This window comes from Ambystoma mexicanum, chromosome 1p (genome assembly GCF_040938575.1).
Source record: "Ambystoma mexicanum isolate Mex_15411 chromosome 1p, UKY_AmexF1_1, whole genome shotgun sequence".
NCBI classification, from domain to species: Eukaryota; Metazoa; Chordata; class Amphibia; order Caudata; family Ambystomatidae; genus Ambystoma; species Ambystoma mexicanum.
The window spans coordinates 653,779,547-653,798,598 of NC_090921.1; the positions used below are offsets into that span (position 1 = coordinate 653,779,547).

At 51.1% G+C, this 19,052-nt stretch overlaps 1 protein-coding gene across 1 annotated transcript in view; it reads right to left on the bottom strand.

Annotated features, from left to right (window-relative positions):
* Positions 1 to 8,091: 8,091 nt before the first annotated feature.
* The window catches only part of LOC138551759 (transcriptional regulator ATRX homolog), a 342,209-nt gene continuing 331,248 nt past the window's right edge, over positions 8,092 to 19,052 (bottom strand). Inside the window, exon 4 of the mRNA XM_069642527.1 lies at positions 8,092 to 8,283. The gene's annotated coding sequence lies outside the window, so the exon portion shown is untranslated. The remainder of the gene's footprint in view (positions 8,284 to 19,052) is intronic.

Below are 19,052 nucleotides of genomic sequence, written 5' to 3' on the forward strand. Positions count from 1 at the left end.
CCAACTTGGGTCCTTCCTTTCATCTATCTTCCTCTCTACCTGTGGCGTTCCCCAAGGGTCTAACCTCTCGCCCTGGCTTTTCAACCAATACCTGGCAACTCTCTCCCAATGCATTGCCACTTTCTGCTCAAATTTCCAGTACTACGCTGATGACACTACTCATTTTCAGGCTGCCCTCTGCCACCTCCTCTCCCTCTCTCATCTCTGATTGCCTAACTGCCATTCAAGATTGGTGTGTCGCCAGTGATCTTTGTCTGAATGCCAGCAAGGCGGAGATCCTCCTCATCGGCACACCTTCACCATCCTTTCCCCTCACTCTCTGGCTGGCCTCCCTTGGCCCTCCTCCTACCCCCACCTGCGAGGCTAAGAACCTCGGGGTCATCTTTGACTCCACCCTTTCCTTCTCTGCCCACATCTCTGAGGTCTCTAAAAAAGTCACATTTCCTACTGCACCTCCTCAGAGGTACTCCGCCTTTCCTCTCCTTCCCCCAGAAGCTCATGGTATCCCAAGCTCTGGTTCTCTCTAGGTTGGACTATTGTAACAGCCTCTTTCTAAATCTACATGCCTCTACTCTCTGCAACTAATCCATCCAGAACAGGACTGCGAGACTTGTCCTTGGCCTCAAGCCCTGGGATCGTATCTCTCCAGCTCTGAAATCTCTCCATTGGCTCCCAGTGGATGCAAGGATTACATTTAAAACCCTCTGCATTGTCCACAAGGCTTTCTGGGGCCTGGAAACAAAATACCTTCAGCTATCCCTCTGCAAATACATCCCCTCTCGAGCTCTTTGCTCCTCTACCTCCAACTCCCTCCGGGTCAGTGATTTTTCAAAGAAACGAGCTGAGGGTAGATCTCTGTCTTCGACTGCGGCCTCCCTCTGGAACAGCCTCCCTGCCACTCTAAAACTTGAGGAGAACCATCTCCGGTTCCGGAAGCACCTCAAGACCTTCCTCTTTTCTTCTGCCTTTGCTCCCCATCTCCCCTGCTGATCTGTTCTCTCTGGGCACTGTGCACCTGGCCACCCTCTGTCCTCGGGCTCAGGTACCTGCTCACCCCGCCACCCTCCCGCACTGCCTCTGGGCCACACCTTGCACTGGGGTCTGTATCTGTACCCAAACAGCCCCCTTATTTTCTTCCTGTACTTATCAGACCTACCCTATCTGCTGCCTTAAAGCTAGCACTTGCAAATTGCTGGCTGCACTACCATTGTTTGTTGCCATTATTATTTATTTATTGTTATTTATCTGTTTCTCCTCTGTTTCACACTTTCCACTTCTCCCCCCTTCCATGCACTTTTCCCCTCCCCCACTCCAATGCACTTGTGCGTTCTCAATGTCATTGGGCCTAGTCAGATCGCTGTTTTGTTCTCCCCTGTTCCCCTCCCTTACCTTGTCGCACTCTGAAACACTTGTGTACGAGCGTGATGGAAATAAAATCTCAATCAGTCTATCAAAGTGAATTATATATGGTATTTATGGCTGTTGTGGCATCAAATAGTGTTGTATGCCAATTATGTGTATGTTGCTGGTGATTGATTTAGCGTTATAAGGCACTCGTGGTTTTGTATGTGGTTAAAGATAATTTGTTTTTCCAGCATCGTATGGCAAGAAATATTGAGGTTGTTAGTGCAGATATAGTCAAATCAGTTCTGGGACTGTGGTGAGAAAGTGATTGACTGATTATCAAAGGTTTGTGTTTGGGGCAGATGGTTGTTCGAGGTCTGAATGAGGAGGGTGGGTCTGGATATCTTGGTGGGCTCTCCATTCCCTTAGTTGGTTAGGCAAATTTATTCTACTTCCTCCTGGTCTTCCATGTGGGCATCGTTGACCTTCTTTGGCAATTTTGGCTGCCTTTCCTGAGTAGCGGGAGGTGGGGGGTATGGTGAATGATGGTGTGGCACCTTAGATGGTGTGTGAGGTCATGCGTAGTAAATGTAGAATGTCCCTAGTCCAAGCATTCTACAAGCAAATTTTGGAGGGGTTACTTGAGCGGTGGGCAACGGTGGGTTCTCTTCCTAAATGTACTTAAGAACAGATAAGTGAACAAAGTGACTTACTTTCAAATGTATGTGCGCCTCCAAACATCACTCTTTACAATCGTAATATCTTAAAGATTTTCTGTCTCTGGGAAGTCTGGCCATGCTGCTTTTTGCAGGGAGTGGGCATTATCTGCTTCGAAAGGAGCAGAAAATTGCAACTTGGGCAAATGCAGGATCTTCCACTCCAGAGAGCTTCTGCAAAAGGAACCCTCCAGGGGTTTGTTGAAACGTCAGAGAGTGTGCTCAAAGTTCAAATTCCCAAGATCCACTTGTGACGAGGATGATTTATGGCAACAGATGGAGGGATCGCATGTAAAGTCTCCGCATTTATAGTAATGTTGGTTTCTGCATCACTGCTCTTCATGCTGATGTTGACTATTTTGGCATTAAAGCAAAGTCAGAGATGTGCTTTTTGGTGTTAGATGTGGCTCTGACCTCTTGAAGAACCATTTTCAGTGTGAAGTGTCTTGATCTGCCTGCTTAGATATGGCAGGTGGTGGTGGGGTGGTGGGGAGCCCTATGCCGGGTGCCTTCATTGGACCTTTAGTAGATTTATTTGCAGACCCTGTGCCCGACAGACAAGGCCCATAGATGTGAAGCACCCTCTGGAGGGGCAAAATAAACATTGCTATGAGGTGGTGGACTGAAATCTGCTTGGAGGAAGCACATCTATAAGCTGTATACCTTCATGTGAGTGTATGCATTTACTGTTGTGAGTGGCCACTAGTGAGGGCCAAGTATTGTGCTAGAATCTAACAAAGTGTGCACCAAGCAGGCAAACGATAATTACTAAACACTGCCACACAAAGAAACAGGTAGAGAGATCGGACTGAGAGGCTGGCTGCCCAAATCCAAGCAGCTTAACTCGCATCAGAGTTAAATTGCAGCAGTCCTGCTGCATCACGTTACAGTAATCTTATTTACAGTCGCCTTCCCATGAGAAAGGTCTTGATTGGAAGTAGCCCAGCAAGATCAACCCACTTCACGTGCAGTGGAATTTGGCAATTCTCATTGTAATTCTCCTGAGGGGTCTTTCATGAACTTCCACCTTAAACATATAGTCTCACAACCCATGTGGTGTTCCCAGAGCAGCCATTTGCTTCCTGCTCCTGCAATAGAGACATGCAGAGTCGTATGGCTCTGAGTGACATTATCACCAGTTCACAGCCAGCAAGATGGTTAAAACCCTGCAAGAGAGCATCAATTCCACAAATGCTGCAGCCCCAAGCTCCTTACAGGTGGTTTCCTTTTAATTTAACTGCTACAATGTTGCAGTGTGAGGGTCTGATCATTGGTTCTTGCCCGTTTCTACCCACCCCTAGGGTCCTGCACTGTGATTGGCTAGAGCTGCTGGCCTCCGGCCTGGGACTCAAATCGGTTCTCTGCGCTAGGTGTACCTTTTCAAGGTAATAAGTATAACTATGTGTCTGCATTGTATCTTGTGTTCACCACTAAAGACTGAGTGCCGGTCCATATCATGTAACATTTGGCTTCTCCTGTAGCAACTTTGTTGCAAGCCATTGTCTGGCTGTGCGAAACTGCTCCGCTTTCTCAGCTGCTAGTTTCGGTCCATCATCAGCTCATCTAGATCATGTGTTCAGAGACCGTGTTTTGGGCTTCTGGAGCTGTGAATTATTCAGATTTATTAGGAATTATTTGCATTTACTGTGCTGGTGTTACTGCAATTCAGGGAATGGAAAGTCACTCGTATCTTGGTGGTCTTGGCAGCAGGCCCTGTCCCACAGAGTTGCTCTCCTGTTCGCTCTGAATTCAGCTCAACTCAGCCTTTACTGAGGTGGTTATTTCCTACTGTCATTTCCTAAGCCATGGCATGGCTTCTTCGTGTTCATGCTCCTCTATATAATATCCATAGGTTAGTAGGTTCATGGCTCTGTCGGGTCCCTCGGGTGCTCCTGCAGTTCCATAGGGTTAGTTGCATCTAAAGATCTGCAAGCCTTTATACAGGATCTCTTGCTTCTTGTGGTTTCTGCGTTGCTGCAGGCAAGCTAATGACAAAATAATTAACGTGAAGACAGTATGTATATGTCCTGGTCCTCTAACTCATAGAACTGCACGCATGTGTTCTTCGTGTATTTGGGTGTGTAGTTGCGTCCCGATGTGCGGATGGCACATGTGCTTCATGTCTAACGCTACTATGTCGTGATGTCTCTAACACCATTATGCATGGTTTCTTGGCGCTTTAGTCAAGACTGTCAATGTAGGTATCTTTGGTCGCGTCTCGTGGCTCCTCCCCCATTTTGGGCAACTAATTCACTGCTCCTGGGCTGCAGGGTTAACTGAGTGGGTACCTTTCAATGTACTGGTCTATTATGGTAGCAGTGGGAATCAGGCCGAACTTGTACCGTCATGTTGCCTTCGGTTCTTCCTCCGGTTTGTGTGTCTTGTGGGAGGGGGAGCAGGGGTAGATTTCGACATTCCCCCTTCAGTCTCCCCTCTGGTCGACTTGTCAACCACATCACAAAAGAACCACTTGTCTTATTTAAGTTGCCATATCTTCGTCACTCCTCGGAGGTGTCCATAATAGTTTACATGATCATCAAAGGACGAGTACATGTAAGCGCACACTCCTTCGGGGTTGCACCAAACACACTTCCCTTCATACTTCCTTGGGTCACGCAGATTGCCCACCTTTGTTCCTGCTGGAAATAGGTCACACATCGTTATCCTCTCCCTTAGTCTGTCTCTTTCTCTCACAATGTCATCCATTGCTGCTCCTATGTTCAAATCCATCAGGATTTGCATTCCTATTGCTTCCTCTGCTGTTTTCTTGCACCTTGAAATGCAGATCTTGATCCCACACAGGGACGCTGCCCCTAGTTCCAGTGCTCCAACTATCACCTTAAGTCCATCTGACAGCCATGATGGGATCCATGACTACAGGTACGCTAGCCAGCTCTTGTCCTTCCCCGTTCCACGTGCTTCATCCTCTATCTTGACATGCATCTGTGCCAGATGTGAAACTGCACCTGAGAGACTTCCGTTATCTTCGTGAGCCGGTATGAATGTGCAACATGAACTCCCTATTGTTGCGCAAAGTCCTCCTTTGCTGTGAGGAGATCCAGAACGTTTCTGTAGCAACACCAATCTTATTGCTCTGAGCTCTTCCGTTATGACGTTGAACCCATTCACTGTCGAATTTATTGTTACCATCAACTCCCAACGAGTGATCTGTAACCACTTGGCATTTGCGTATGTCTGTACTCTTGGTATTAGTGATGCAAAGAACATCTGTGGTCTGCTGAACAGTCTGTGTCCTGCTGGTACTTCGTCCAATGCTGCTTCTGATTGGCCTGAGAATTAATTTCCCCCTCTTTTCACTCTGCTCAGTCCTCGATGCTCGTCAATCCGCTCTATCTGGACAGGTGGTGCTACCTCTAGTGACCTCTTCTTTCGCTTATTGTTTTCCATCTTCGGAAAGTCATCCAGCTTCACATCTTTCTTGGGTACCACTAATGACGTCAGGTTGATGTGTACTAGGGAGCATATTCCTCCCCAATCAGGTAGCAGTTTCTCGCATGCTTTAGATCCACAGGCCCAATAGTGACCCATCAGCACTGCCGTTCCTGCTCCCATTGCTGGGATTGTCTGAATAGTCTGGCATTTCACGTTCTCGCCAACCTCTGCATCGCCGTTGTGCTGGTAACACAGAGCTGGTGTCTTTAGGGGAATTATTGGCATTGGTCCAGCTTTGTTCTCTACCCATGTTACCAATTTTGCACTCCTGTCCCATTCCTTCAGGAATTTGGTATTCTCTTCCTGCACCTTGCTCACTGGTGAGTTGGCTAAGGTCAGTGCCTTGCTTTCCACCACTCCATCTTCCCAGCCATCGTTAGTATATACAAGTCCATAGATCAATATCTGTGGTCTCTCCCAGCAGCCGGGCACTCCTCCTGGTTCCTTTCCTCTCGCCCATGGGCATGAACATTTCTTTAGTGTGACAGTCTTTGTTTCTCCTTTCTCCAGCCCATCAGGTATGTACTGCAACCCTTCATCGAGCTGCCAGTAATTATTCCTCATGTCTAGTGTCTTAATGTAATTATCTTCATATGGGAAGGTCCCCTGTAGCATCCATCTTAATGTTGCTGTCTTCCCTTGGAACCAGCCATGCGTTTGGACCATTGCGAGGTACATCAAGCATTGTGCTTTAGCTGCGGGTATTTTAGTTGCAATGAAGGTTCTAGAAGCACTCATGGCATAGGGGATTAAGGAGAAGACATAAGAGCTTTCCCTGGTGGGGTCTCTCCCTACTTTGGACATGAGTTTATACCACATGTTGTCTGTGACCCCTGTTGTCTCTGTGAGATATGTATCAACTCCCTTTATGTCTGCATCTACACTGCGCTTACCTCTCCTTACCTTGCCTGCAGTGTCTTCTCGTCCAACTGACATGGTAGTTCCTCCTGCTTGGGTCGAGGGAATGTTATTAGGGGTTACAGCAGTAGCATGCATTGCAAAAAAAAAAGATGCCGTACTATAATACCCAACACTCCAGTGGGAATCGGAAGACACACCAGTGTTAAAACTATAATTATTCTTTCCGACATGATCACTTACGCTGCTTGATCCTCCAAGCTGTGGGCAGAACAGAGAATGCACTGTGTTCGAGTTGTGGATATGCTTGGGCCAGCATCATGATGGGCAAGGCGCAATATAGAGCAGGGCGCTGCCTTGCCTCTAGCTTAGTGTTATGTAATTAAGTTTACATAACACTGAGCTGGAGACGAGGTCTGGCACAGCACCCTTTGAAATACACTGGGCGCAGCGCTTAAAAACAGTTTTAAAAAAACAGCAAGGTGCTCAGTTCTCTTGTTCGGCTATCAGCCGAACAAGAGAACTGATCACCCTGCTGTTCTGCATTACACACTGGGTGCTGGCAGACCTGGGGCCAGCACTGGAGCAGAGTCATGGATTAGCCGAACGGGGAATCGATAATGGAAAACTGTGTGCTAAAATATGTAAATCAAAATGTCTGTGCCATTTACTTTAGAGACAGATGTGGCAATATCGTTATAAGGTGACTGCACTTTACCTCATTCAGGTTTGTATTGTACTGTGAGATCATGGCACTTCCCAGTGCTGTTGTTTAAGAGTTTTGTCGGCGTTGTTTTGGAGCACACCGACAACAAATGGTATGGAGATGTGTGTTGGCTGATCATTTCTGTGTGAGGAATGTCAGTAATGTGTCAAACCCTACAAAATGCATTTGTCTGTGCGCTTTATGTCCGAATGTCATCCGTGCCTTTTTGAAGCTTTGATGAAAGGGTGTGTATTAAGATGCGCAGTGCTTTCAAAAAAACCAAATCTGAAAACAATTTCCAATAAAAGGGAATTTGAGTGAAGGCAGCAACTGTGTTCCCCGGGCGGGCGAGGTGCTGTCACCTGCTGCATGTTTGCCCCTTAGCCCCCTCTGTGCGCATCACCACCAGGTCATGTTTTGTGGGCTTTCATTGAGATTTGCACTTGGCTGTGATGCCAGGAGTGGCTATTGGGGAGTTCGGGGGAAGGGAGCGGGGGGGGCTTCCCCACACCCTTCTCAGACCCTTGCATACGAGAAGTGTAGCCCTGACTCCCAGTGTGATCAAATACATTACTCTGGCATTATGATCTTCTGGTGTTCACATGAAGACGGCAATATGGGGTTCCCTCTCATCTGAAGGGAGGGGATTTTGGAGAAAGTGTTTTGTGCAGCCATTTCCTGGGCTCAGCCCGTGGTGGGCTCCTAGAACCAGGCCTGACCTTCAGGCTCCGCTCTGGCTCGGCCCTACCCATGAAATCTCTGGCTCTCCCACCTCTAGTGAAAAGGGTGTATTGTGAACAGGTTCTTGGCCTTTACATTGACATCTTATGTCAAGTCGCCACCTGATTGAACAGTGACGACGGCACCCACTGTCTTTAGTACATTGGTTTGAGGGTTTGGCTTTTTGCTTTCACATTTTAAGTGTGTGTGTGTGTGTGTGTGTCTGGCATATCTCTGCTTACAGTACATTTTGTTTAGAAAGTTTCAGAATGCAATGGATACTCGAACAAAGATTGGTGTGCAAGATGGAGATACTGTATTAAAGTTGGCATTATTGCATGTCATTTCAGTGTATTATTTACTTCCTGCCCCTGGTCTAATAGCTGTCTTGGTTGATTGGCTTGTGTTGAAAGTTTTACTGTCCTTCGGTGTGGTTTTCTTGACAGATCCCCTTCTTTATTCTGCCTCTTCTCGCCTATTCATCTCCTATAAACAAAAATGAAAGGCAACCTTTACAAGATCATTAAGCAGTAATGTCTCACATTTTAAAATTACAATTAAAACATCATAACCTTGCACAACACACCACCCATTTAAATGGGGTGGAGTGGTAAATATTTGAGTAAAATCAAGGTGTAATGCATTCACGCCTTGATTTACACCACTCTATTTTGATGCAGTGATTAAGCGGAGGAGGGGTGTGGGGCAAAGATCTCAGCCTGACTAGCCTGTGGGGGTTGAGCATCCATCCTGAATCTGGTCCACCCCGTCTGAGCTGAAGTTGGGGTCTTAAGGTTTATGTGAAATAGTGAATTATATCTTTTTATGAAATCAATCCAACCCCTTTACGGTTCAAAAAGATATGTGGGTAGCGGTGGGTGGCAGAAGGATGCATTTTCAAATTGAGCGCTTCACTCTAGCCCGCCAATGTCCATGCCCCAGGCATGACGAGGTATAATTATTGATGCTCGTCAACTCCATATGTATGCTTTGGGAATGCCCCTCTGCACTTCCTCTTTGTAGCAAGTTGGGTATTTGTTATATATCCTTTAAATGGTCCACTGATCCTGTGCACTAAACTCCACCTTGAGCCTACTATTAAAAGCCCATGATCCTTTTACTCCGATACTATGCCGACCACCACTTACCCTTATTCGATAATGCCCCATTTACACATAGCGCTGCAACCAACCCTACTATACAAGCACACGCGACGTATTTATAGCTTAACCCTAGATCATTTGTTAAACACTCTATTGACTCAATGGCTTAGGAGCAAGTGTTGTAATGTATTATATCTTGGCAAATTGATGAATCAAGCCAAAATGTGTTATGCCAGCGCCCTTTGTTACTATATGCCAACAGTGGCATTTCATCTGTACTTTGCCATACATTCCAACATAATAGATGACTCAGGATGTCCTGCCTTGCATTTGAAGCTATTTATATCTTCAGCATATTCTCTCTTTTGCCTCTCATTCCATTTCCATGACTACCTCGCCTCCCTCTTCTTCCTCCTCCTTGGCTATCTTGCCTTCCCCTTCCCTCTCTGCTCCTTCTACACCACCTCCGCAGGGCGTACCTCTGATCTGTACCCCTCCCCTGAAGTCTTTCAAGGATGGCAACCGTCTCCATATTGCCACGCTAAACTCACGCTCTGTGGTCAAGCACTCCTCTGATATCTGCCGCCTTCTGGATGAACTTGACCTTGATGTCCTCGGCCTCACCGAGACATGCTTCACGGCCAGCTCTGTCACAAGCTTTGATACACTCCTACCTGATGGTTACAAAATCCTCTCCACATCCAGAACCAACCGCTCAGGTGGGGGTGTAGCCCTGATCTTTCCCGAGTGGATTCCTGCCTCTGTCACTCCTACGCAGGCCTACTCCTCTTTTGAATGCCTCGTCTGCAGGCTCTCTCTTTCTCCAAGCCGTTCCCTTACTGTGGCTACTATCTATCGACCACTTGGTCAGATCTCATCCTTCCTCTCTGAGTGGGCGGACCTCTCCTCCTCACTCCTGGCCTCAACTACTCAACTCCTCCTTCTTGGAGACTTCAACATCCACCTGGATACCTCCTGTCCTCCCTCAGGACTCTTTTGCGACCTTTGCGACTCTCTCTCACTCGCTATTCTCCCCTCGGGCCGACTCATTCTGCAGGGCACACTCTTGATGCTCTGATCTCCTCAGACCTTCCCCTCTCTGTCCCTCTTACCACTCCTCTCTCCTGGAGTGATCACTCTCCTCTCCTCCCACCTCACCCTCCCTACCCCTCAGGCAAAGCCACCTCCATCACTGCCACCCACCTTCTCGGTCATCCGACCCATGAAGTGCGTGTCAACTGAGGCTTTCGCCGCCACCTTCTCACCCCCCGCTCCCTCTTTGGCTGACTCTCATCCTGACACAGCCCTACTCACTTTACATTCTGCCATATCTGATACTCTTGATATCCTTGCCCCTGTCATGAGAATACGCCTGAAGCCCAAAGCCAAATGCAATTCCTGGTACGACTCAGACCTCGTCACCCTAAAACGCAAGTGTAGGGTTGCCGAGAGGAAATGGCGTGCTTCATTTACATCCTCTGACAAACTGGCCTGCCGCTTGCTGCAAAGGCAATACCGGCTCTCTGTCCTTACTAAGAAGAGACCTCACATCCAAGCCCGCGTCTCTGCGGCATCTAACAACTTGGCTGAACTCTTTAAAATCTGCAAGGAACTGGCCAATCCTGCTGCAGTCTCTACCTCTCCTGTCCCCTCCCAGGCCCTCTGCACGGCACTGGATTCTCACTTCATCTCTAAAACTCAGGACATCCTGTCCTCCCTTTATTCCTATCCTCCCACTCCCCACACTCCCTGCTCTCCCTCTGGCCCTCCTGCAGCCACCCCTTCTCCCTCCTTCTCTGCCTTTCCCCTGTTCTCCGCAGACGAGGTTTCTAGACAAGTCCGATCTATGAAAGTTTCGTCAAAACAGGTTCACCCCTGTTCCTCCAAAACTATAAAGGACCACATTGACTTCCTGGCTCCAGCCCTGGCCGATTTCTGCAATCACTCCTTCGCCACTGGAATCTTCCCATCCCCCCCTGGAGCACTCCCTTGTGCACCCCTTGCTTAAGAAACCCTCTGCCGACCCCTCCTGCCCGGCTAACTATCGCCCAATCTCTATCGCTCCTTTTCTGGGCAAGCTCCTTGAGAAACTAGCCATCTCCCAGCTAAATCTCCACACTGAATCTGTTGGTTGTATTCATGATCATCAGTCTGGCTTCAGAGCTGCCAGAAGCACGGAAACTGCTCTCCTGAACATCCGTGAAGACCTGCTCTCCAACATCGACTCTAACACTGCCTGCGTCCTCATCCTGCTTGATCTATCTTCTGCCTTTGACACTGTTAACCATGCCATCCTGCTCAACCGTCTCCGTGATAATCTGGGTATCACTGGTCAGGCTCTGGCGTGGCTGACTTCTTTCCTCTCTGACCGACCCTCCCAGGTCCAACTTGGGTCCTTCCTCTCTGAGATCTTTTTCTCTACCTGTGGTGTCCCCCAGGGATCTAACCTCTCCCCCTGGCTGTTCAACCAATACCTGGCACTCCTGGCCCACCGCATCGCCGCTCTCTGCCCCAATTTTCAGTGTTAAGCGGACGATACCCAGCTCATTTTCAGGCTACCCTCGGCCTCCTCCTCTCCCTCTCTCATCTCTAAATGTCTGTCTGCTATCCAGGAGTGGTGTGCCGCAAATGACCTCTGCCTTAATGCCAGTAAGACTGAGATTCTACTCATCAGCACACCCACTCCCTCTTTCCCTGTTGCTCTCTGGCCGGCCTCTCTTGGCCCTCTTCCTGCCCCCACCTGCAAGGCTAAAAACCTTGGGGTCATCTTCGACTCCACACTCTCCTTCTCTCCTCACATCTCTGACATCTCTAAGTAGTCACACTACCAGATGCACCTCCTCAGAGGTATTCTCCCTTTCCTCTCCTTCCCCCAGAAGCTCACTGTCTCCAGAGCCCTGGTTCTCTCTAAGCTGGACTACTGTAACAGCCTCTATCTAAAACTGCCTGCCTCTACTCTCCGCTCTCTGCAACTTATCCAAAACAGGACTGCGAGACTTGTCCCTGGCCTCAAGCCCTGGGATTGTATCTCTCCAGGACTGAAATCTCTGCACTGGCTCCCAGTGGCTGCGAGGATTAAGTACAAAACCCTCTGCATTGTCCACAAGGCCTTCTGGGGCCGAAATATCTTCAACTCTGTCTTCCTAAATATCTTCCTTCTCGAGCTCTTCGCTCATCCGCCTCCAACTCCCTCAGGGTCAGTCGCTTCTCCAAGCAACGAGTGGGCGGTAGATCTCTGTCGTCGGCAGGGGCCTCCCTCTGTAACAGCCTTCCTGCCTCCCTTAAACTTGAAGAGGACCATCTCCGGTTCCGGAAGCACCTCAAAACCTTCCTCTTTGCTTCTGCTTTCTCCCCCCTCTCCCCTGCTGAATTCCTGGCTGATACAGCACTGGTTACCTGGCCACCCTTCTGTTCTCGGGCCCAGGCCCCGCCAGCTGCACACCTGCACTGCCTCCCTGGCAACCCTTGTACCTGGGGACTGTTTTCTGTAGCCCTACAGTCCCCTACCAGCACTTATCTGCACTTACCGCCCTCTGGCTGTTACTATCTTGTTACTCTACTATCATATGTACTGCACTTCCCCTCTCCCCTCCCCCTTGCACTTTTCCCTTTCTCCAGCATGGGGTCTGGCATGGATTCACATGCTCATGAATATTCCCCGTCGTCAGGCTGGGAATCGTCGGTAAAGAAAAAATCAGTATCAGTTTCGTTTCTGATCTGTCTTTCGTAGTAGTAACCAATCACTGATCTCTGCGTCATACTGACCACAGCCAATGACTGCCATCTCCCTAAGCCCCGTCTCTGGCAGCCATCTTCAGATTTTTACCGCACGTTCAAGTGTTGGGAGTCCTCGTGCTTAGCTCTCGAGCTTTTACTGCGTGTTTCGCGCTTTTTCAGGTGAATTTTCACATTTTTTCGGTTAATCGAGCCTCAAGCTCCACCGTTTCTACTCCCGTTAACGGGTACCTGTTGCAGGATTTTCCCACGCCCCTCAAGGGTGAAGATTTCGTCGAATCAACCTCTTGGAGGATTCCAGAAGATTCGCGGCCTACTTCGAGATGGCCCAGGACACGAGTTCGTCACCCGGACCCAAGCTGTTTCGCAGCTGCCCTGGATGCGGGCTGCAGAATGTGTTTAAGGAGGACGAACATTTGCGATGCCTCTACTGTCTTCATGGGGACAAGACTCATGTAGAGAAGGACTGCCAGTTCTGCAAGAACTTGTCGGAGCGGACCATGAAGGACCGTCAATCTCGTCTCGCCAGCTGATTGGAGAAAGGCTCAACGGGTGAGAAGAAGAAGAAAGGGTCCGAGCGGGCTTCTAAGTCCTGTGCGGGCGCCCCGGCGACGGGGGCCCAACACCAGGCCAAGCGCCGTGAGTCCACTGGCTCCGGGAGCGCCGAAAGGTCGGGCTCTTCGGTTGCCAGGCAGGGCGCACCTTCCCCGGCACCGTCAACCACGAGCCAGTGCTCCGGTTCGGGGAAGAGGAAGTCCGAGACCCCGGGTAAGCTTCGGGAGAAGCCCCATCCGATCTCAGGTGAGGGGGAGCGAGGCGTCGCCCCTCTCCCTAAGGAGAAGGCCCAGGACGCACCTAAGGTGGTGAAGGCCCCTACCCAGCAGGCAAAGGCCTCTATCGAGGCGATTGTGGCGACTCTGGCCAAGCCGGGAGAGACCCCGCCAGCGGAGACTGCCTCCGGGACTAGAGTTTCCCTGCTGCCAAGGAGGGAATCCTCTTTTCAGCCCATCGTCATGGCCACTATGATGTAACAAGGGGGGGGGGGCACGGTAGCCTCCTCGAGCTCGGAGTCCGCCTCAGAGGAGGAACTGACCGAGGTCACGAGGAATCTCGAAGTACAATTCGAGAAGGTTCGGTCCCGCAAGGAAGATCCTCGGGAGATGACCGAGGAATACCACGATGGCGAGGAAGAGCAGCCTTCCCTTCCGGCGCAGCCGGAACCTAGGCCTCAGGATAGCTCGGCGGCCATTTTGTCTGCGATCCAGTCCTTATGCTCTGAGATAAGGACGAGATTGCCCAGGCCGGAGGACCCGCAACCTGGCCCGTCGGGAAGTCATCAGAACAAACGACGGAGGACCCAACCCTCTCCTCCGCTCGCCCCCGTGAGGCCTGCAGTTCCATCCTCATCCTCCCACGAGTTGGGAGATGACGGTGCGGTGGGCTCGACGACGGGTTCTGAGCGCGACGACGACAGAACGGGTCTCCCGTCGCACGGGCATCTCCACCTGACGAGATTGGCTCATTCCACGCCATGATCGCCAGGGCGTCCGAATTGTTCCAGCTCTGCCCGGAGGAGCAGAAAAAGGAAGGTTTCCTCTATCAGCGCCGGGAGGCCAAGAGGAAGACTGTCATCGCGGTCCCTCTAATCGATGACATCTGGGAGGAGGGCCTGTCGGTACTCAAGAACCCCTCCACGGCACCAGCCAAACGTGACCGGTACGAGAAGAAGTACTGGGTCCCTGAGACCGCTCCCCTGTGCCTCAGGTCCCAGCCAACGCCAGACTCGGTCGTCTCGGTGGCGGCAAAGAAGAAAGCGGCGGGGTCAGGAGCCTCAACGTCGAATTCCCCTCCGGAGGGCCTCCAAGGGATCCAGCGGTGGCTCGTCGTCCTACCGCAAGGTGGCCATGGCGGCAAGGCCACCACCTCCAAGCAGGACTGAACCGGCCATGGCCTTGGGCCCCCACCGAAGCACCCCGGTGGGAGGCTGGCTGACGAAGTTCATCGGCGTGTGCAAGTCCATATCCACCGATCGTTGGGTGCTGGATACCCTGGCAAGAGGACACTATTGAATTCCTGAAGAAGTGCCCTCACATTCCACCTGTGGCCAGGAAAGAAAGTCACGTCCCGCAACTGCTGTTGGAAGTACGGGCGATGCTCAGGAAAGGCGCCATCGAGCCCGTCCCGAAGAGGCTCTGGGGCTCCGGGGTGTACTCAAGGTACTTCCTCGTCAGGAAGAAGACGGGCGGCTGGCGCCCCATCCTGGACCTTCGTCGTTTGAACAAATACATCAGGTCACAAAAGTTCAGGATGGTCACCCTCCAGCACGTGCTGGGACAGCTGGAGGAAGGCGACTTCCTATCGTCGCTGGACCTGGAGGATGCATACTTCCACGTTCCCATCCTCAGAAGTCACCGAAAGTTCCTCAGGTTCGTCGTCCAGGGACGCCACTACCAATTCAGAGCACTGCCGTTCAGATTGAAGTCGGCCCCCAGGGTCTTTACCAAGTGCCTGGCACCTGTGGCGGCGCGGCTGCGTCTGCAGTGAATTCACGTCTACCCCTACCTGGACGACTGGCTCATCCACTCAAGGACGAGGGAACTCGCCGTCGAACACACTGCGAGGACCGTCCAGCTACTCACAGACCTAGGATTCGCCATAAATTACCCAAAGTCCTACCTGGTGCCGTCGCAGGTGGCCCCATTTCTGGGAGCGAAGCTCGATACAGGGAGGCGCCTGGCGGCACCGTCGGAAGAACGGATGAAGACCATTCTGGGCAAAGTGCAGCGCCTGCTAGCCATGGACGTGGCCAAGGTGAGGTCCATCAAGTCCCTCCTGGGGATGATGTCCTCTTGCATCGACCTGGTGCGCCTTTGCAGACTACGGATGCGCCCTCTTCAAGAATTTCTCGACGCCCGTTGGATGCAGGCGACGGGCACCTTCGAAGACAGGGTCTCCCTCAACGAGGTGTTCCGACGGGCGATTCAGTGGTGGGGCGTTCGAGCGCACATCACGGCGGGCAAGGACTTTCAGACGCCGGCATACCACGAGACGGTGACGATGGACGCTTCCCTGGAAGGTTGGGGGCGCCCACACCGGAGATCTCCACGCAAGAGGCCTCTGGCTCCCAGAGGAGGAGCTCCTGCACATCAACATCCTGGAACTCTGAGCCGTGTTCTGGGCTCTCAAATCGTTCCTCCCGTCGCTCAAGGGCAAGGTGGTGCGGATCTTCACGGACAACACCACAACAATGTTTTACATACGGAAGCAGGGAGGTACCAGATCCCCAGCCCTATCCAAGGAGGCACAGGATCTGTGGCACTGGGCGGTCGCCCAGGGGATGTTCCTGGCTCCCTTCCACCTGGCAGGAGAAAGAAACACCATTGCCGACTCGCTCAGCAGGGACCTGCGCACGTGTCACAAGTGGGAGATGCGCCAGGATCAGGTGGATCAACTCTTCCGATGATGGGGCAAACCCCAAATCGACCTGTTCGCAACAGCAACGAACTCGAAGTGCCAGAGGTTCGCCAGCAGGTTTCCCCAGCCGAGAAGCATGGGCGATGCGTTCTCGTTCCCCTGGGACGGCCTATACCTGTATGCGTTCCCTCCGTTGCCGTTGCTGCTTCGACTCATCAACCAGCTCAAGAGGTCCCGGTGCAGGATGATCCTCGTCGCACCGGCGTGGCCGAGGCAGATCTGGTTCCCGGACCTTCTGGACTTGTCAACGTCCCCATCCATCAAGCTGTCGGCGGATGCGGATCTCCTCTCCAGAGAAGGAGGCGCCATCTTCCACCACGACCCGGCGTCGCTGAACCTGCAGGCTTGGCTCCTGCAGCGCTAGAGTTTGGAGGGTACGATATACCGGCCGACTGCAGAGAGGTTCTTGCAAAGGCCAGGGCGTCCTCGACTCTCAAATGCTACGGTAACAAGTGGAAGAGGTTCTCTATCTGGTGCCGAGCACAGAAGATCAACCCCCTACGGATTACGGCCCCTCAGGTGCTGCCGTACCTGCTATCGCTGGCAAAGGCTGGGCTAGCCCATGCCTCCATTAAGATTCATCTGGCGGCGATCTCCAGATATACCAGAACCACAGGACGGACGTCACTGTGGTCCCATCGACTGGTGAAAGAGTTTATGAAAGGACTGTTCCGGTCATTCCCGCCGGTGAAGGCCCCGGCCCCGGCGTGGGCACTTAACGTGGTGCTGACTAGGCTCATGGGGCCCCCATTCGAGCTGATGCACTCCGCACCGATGAAGTTTGTGTCGTGGAAGACTGCATTCCTGGTGGCCATTACTTCCGCACGACGAGTGGGAGAGATCCAGGCCCTATCCTGCAAAGCACCGTACTTGACTTTCCATGCCTCGAGGGTGGTGCTTAGGACGCACCCCTCCTTTATGCCCAAGGTGCCGTCGGCCTTCCATCTTAACGAGCCCCTGGTGTTACCTGTTTTCTTCCCGTCTCCTTCGTCGCCGGCCGAGAGGACTTTGCACTCGCTGGATGTGGCTAGAGCGCTGAAGTTCTATGTGGACCGCACGAAGAGTTTTCGGAGGACATCACAGCTGTTTGTGAACTTTGGACCTGTGAATCAAGGGAAGGCTCTCTCAAAGTCTTCTATTTCCAGATGGCTCTCCGGCTGCATCATGCACTGCCACCGGTTATCTCACCGACCGCTGCCAGGCCGTCCGAGAGCCCATTCGACCAGAGCGATCGCTGCTACTACGGCGTTCCTATCTGGTGTGCCCCTGCTGGACATCTGCAGGGCTGCTATCTGGAGGTCGACACACACCTTCACGAGATTCTACTGCGTCGATCAGGATTCCAGGGAGGAGTCCAGGGTCGGCCAAGCAGTGCTGCGCAACCTGTTCGCTTAAGGTGAGCCTGGTGAGGAGGTAAGAGACGCTTAATGTTGAGTTGTTGTATTGCTTAATGTTGAGCCTGTTGCCACCTCCCGTGGTTGTGCATGTGTGTACTGCTGTGTATTCTTATATTCATGAGCATGTGAATCCATGCCAGACCCCATGCTGGAGAAGGAACAAGTTACTTACCTGTAACTGTTGTTCTCCAGCATGGGTCTGGCATGGATTCACATGCGAACCCACCCGCCTACCCCTCTGCGGCTCTTCACTTGGTCATACTGCCACTTCACGTGCTACCAAATCTGAAGATGGCTGCCAGAGGCGGGGCTTAGGGAGATGGCAGTCATTGGCTCTGGTCAGTATGACGCAGAGATCAGTGATTGGTTACTACTACGAAAGAAAGATCAGAAACGAAACTGATACTGATTTTTTCTTTACCGAGGATTCCCAGCCTGACGACGGGGAATATTCATGAGCATGTGAATCCAGGCCAGACCCATGCTGGAGAACAACAGTTACAGGTAAGTAACTTGTTCCTTGCCCCCTCCCACGCACTTGCGCGATCTGAATGACACTTGGCCTAGTAAGATCATTGTCTGTCTTCCCTTGTTCCCCCTCCCTTGCCTCGCCGCGCCTTGAAACACTTGTGTATAGGCGCGTTATAAATGGCATATCATATCATTCATCAGCTCTCTGCCACTGACACCCTTCACCCCCGGTAACTGTATTTCCATCTCTCAGAATTGTCAGTGAAACCTCTCCTGAGTAGATAATCTCAGCATATGTCTACCAGAAATGTCCATTTTAGCTCCTGGCAGCCTTATGTCTGGTGCTTATGGAGTCTCAATCAGTGTGTGCCAGCAGAATTCCTGATACCAGGCACTATCTGGCTATGTGGCTATGCTTTTTTCTTCTCTAACCTCCTTTTATCAGCAGACCTTGCAATGCCTCTACTTTAGACTGAGTATTTTGATCTTGCCTAGCTCTGGGCGATGCAACCTGCAGTTGTGATGCACTGGCTTGTAGAGGAGCTTGACTGGATGGTTCACCCGTTACTCTCCTCCCTTACGTGGTACCACCTCCTGGTGGCCCCACTTCCTGGGTTCAGTATAAACCACAATCATAGGTATACAAACCTTGATTTGAAAGGCAAAGTACATATTTTGGCAATAGAGTCCCTAATGCTTCAAATTACTTGGGAGAGCCGTTTGCATCTTTGAGGCAAGATTTATGCAACTAATCTCCTCTGCCACAATAACCTATTTTGCCAATTTCTATCACATTCTCACATATTCATTTTTCAGGTTTGGTCTTGTCCATTTGGTCTTTTTTTTTCTTTTTCTTCACTGGCCATCACAGCGCCCAATGGCCAAGTGACCCTTCATCCAACACTTTTTACTTCAGAACTGAACTGATTGTAGCCATTTACTTTTGTTGGGAAGGGGTCAGCCCCGCCCTAAGCACTTTAAAGTGAGGCGAGAAGCATTTGAGGCACTATGATGGGCCAGGGGGAGGAGGGACGGTGAGAGGGATGCCTTCCCGTTTAACAGGGTCCTACTTCAG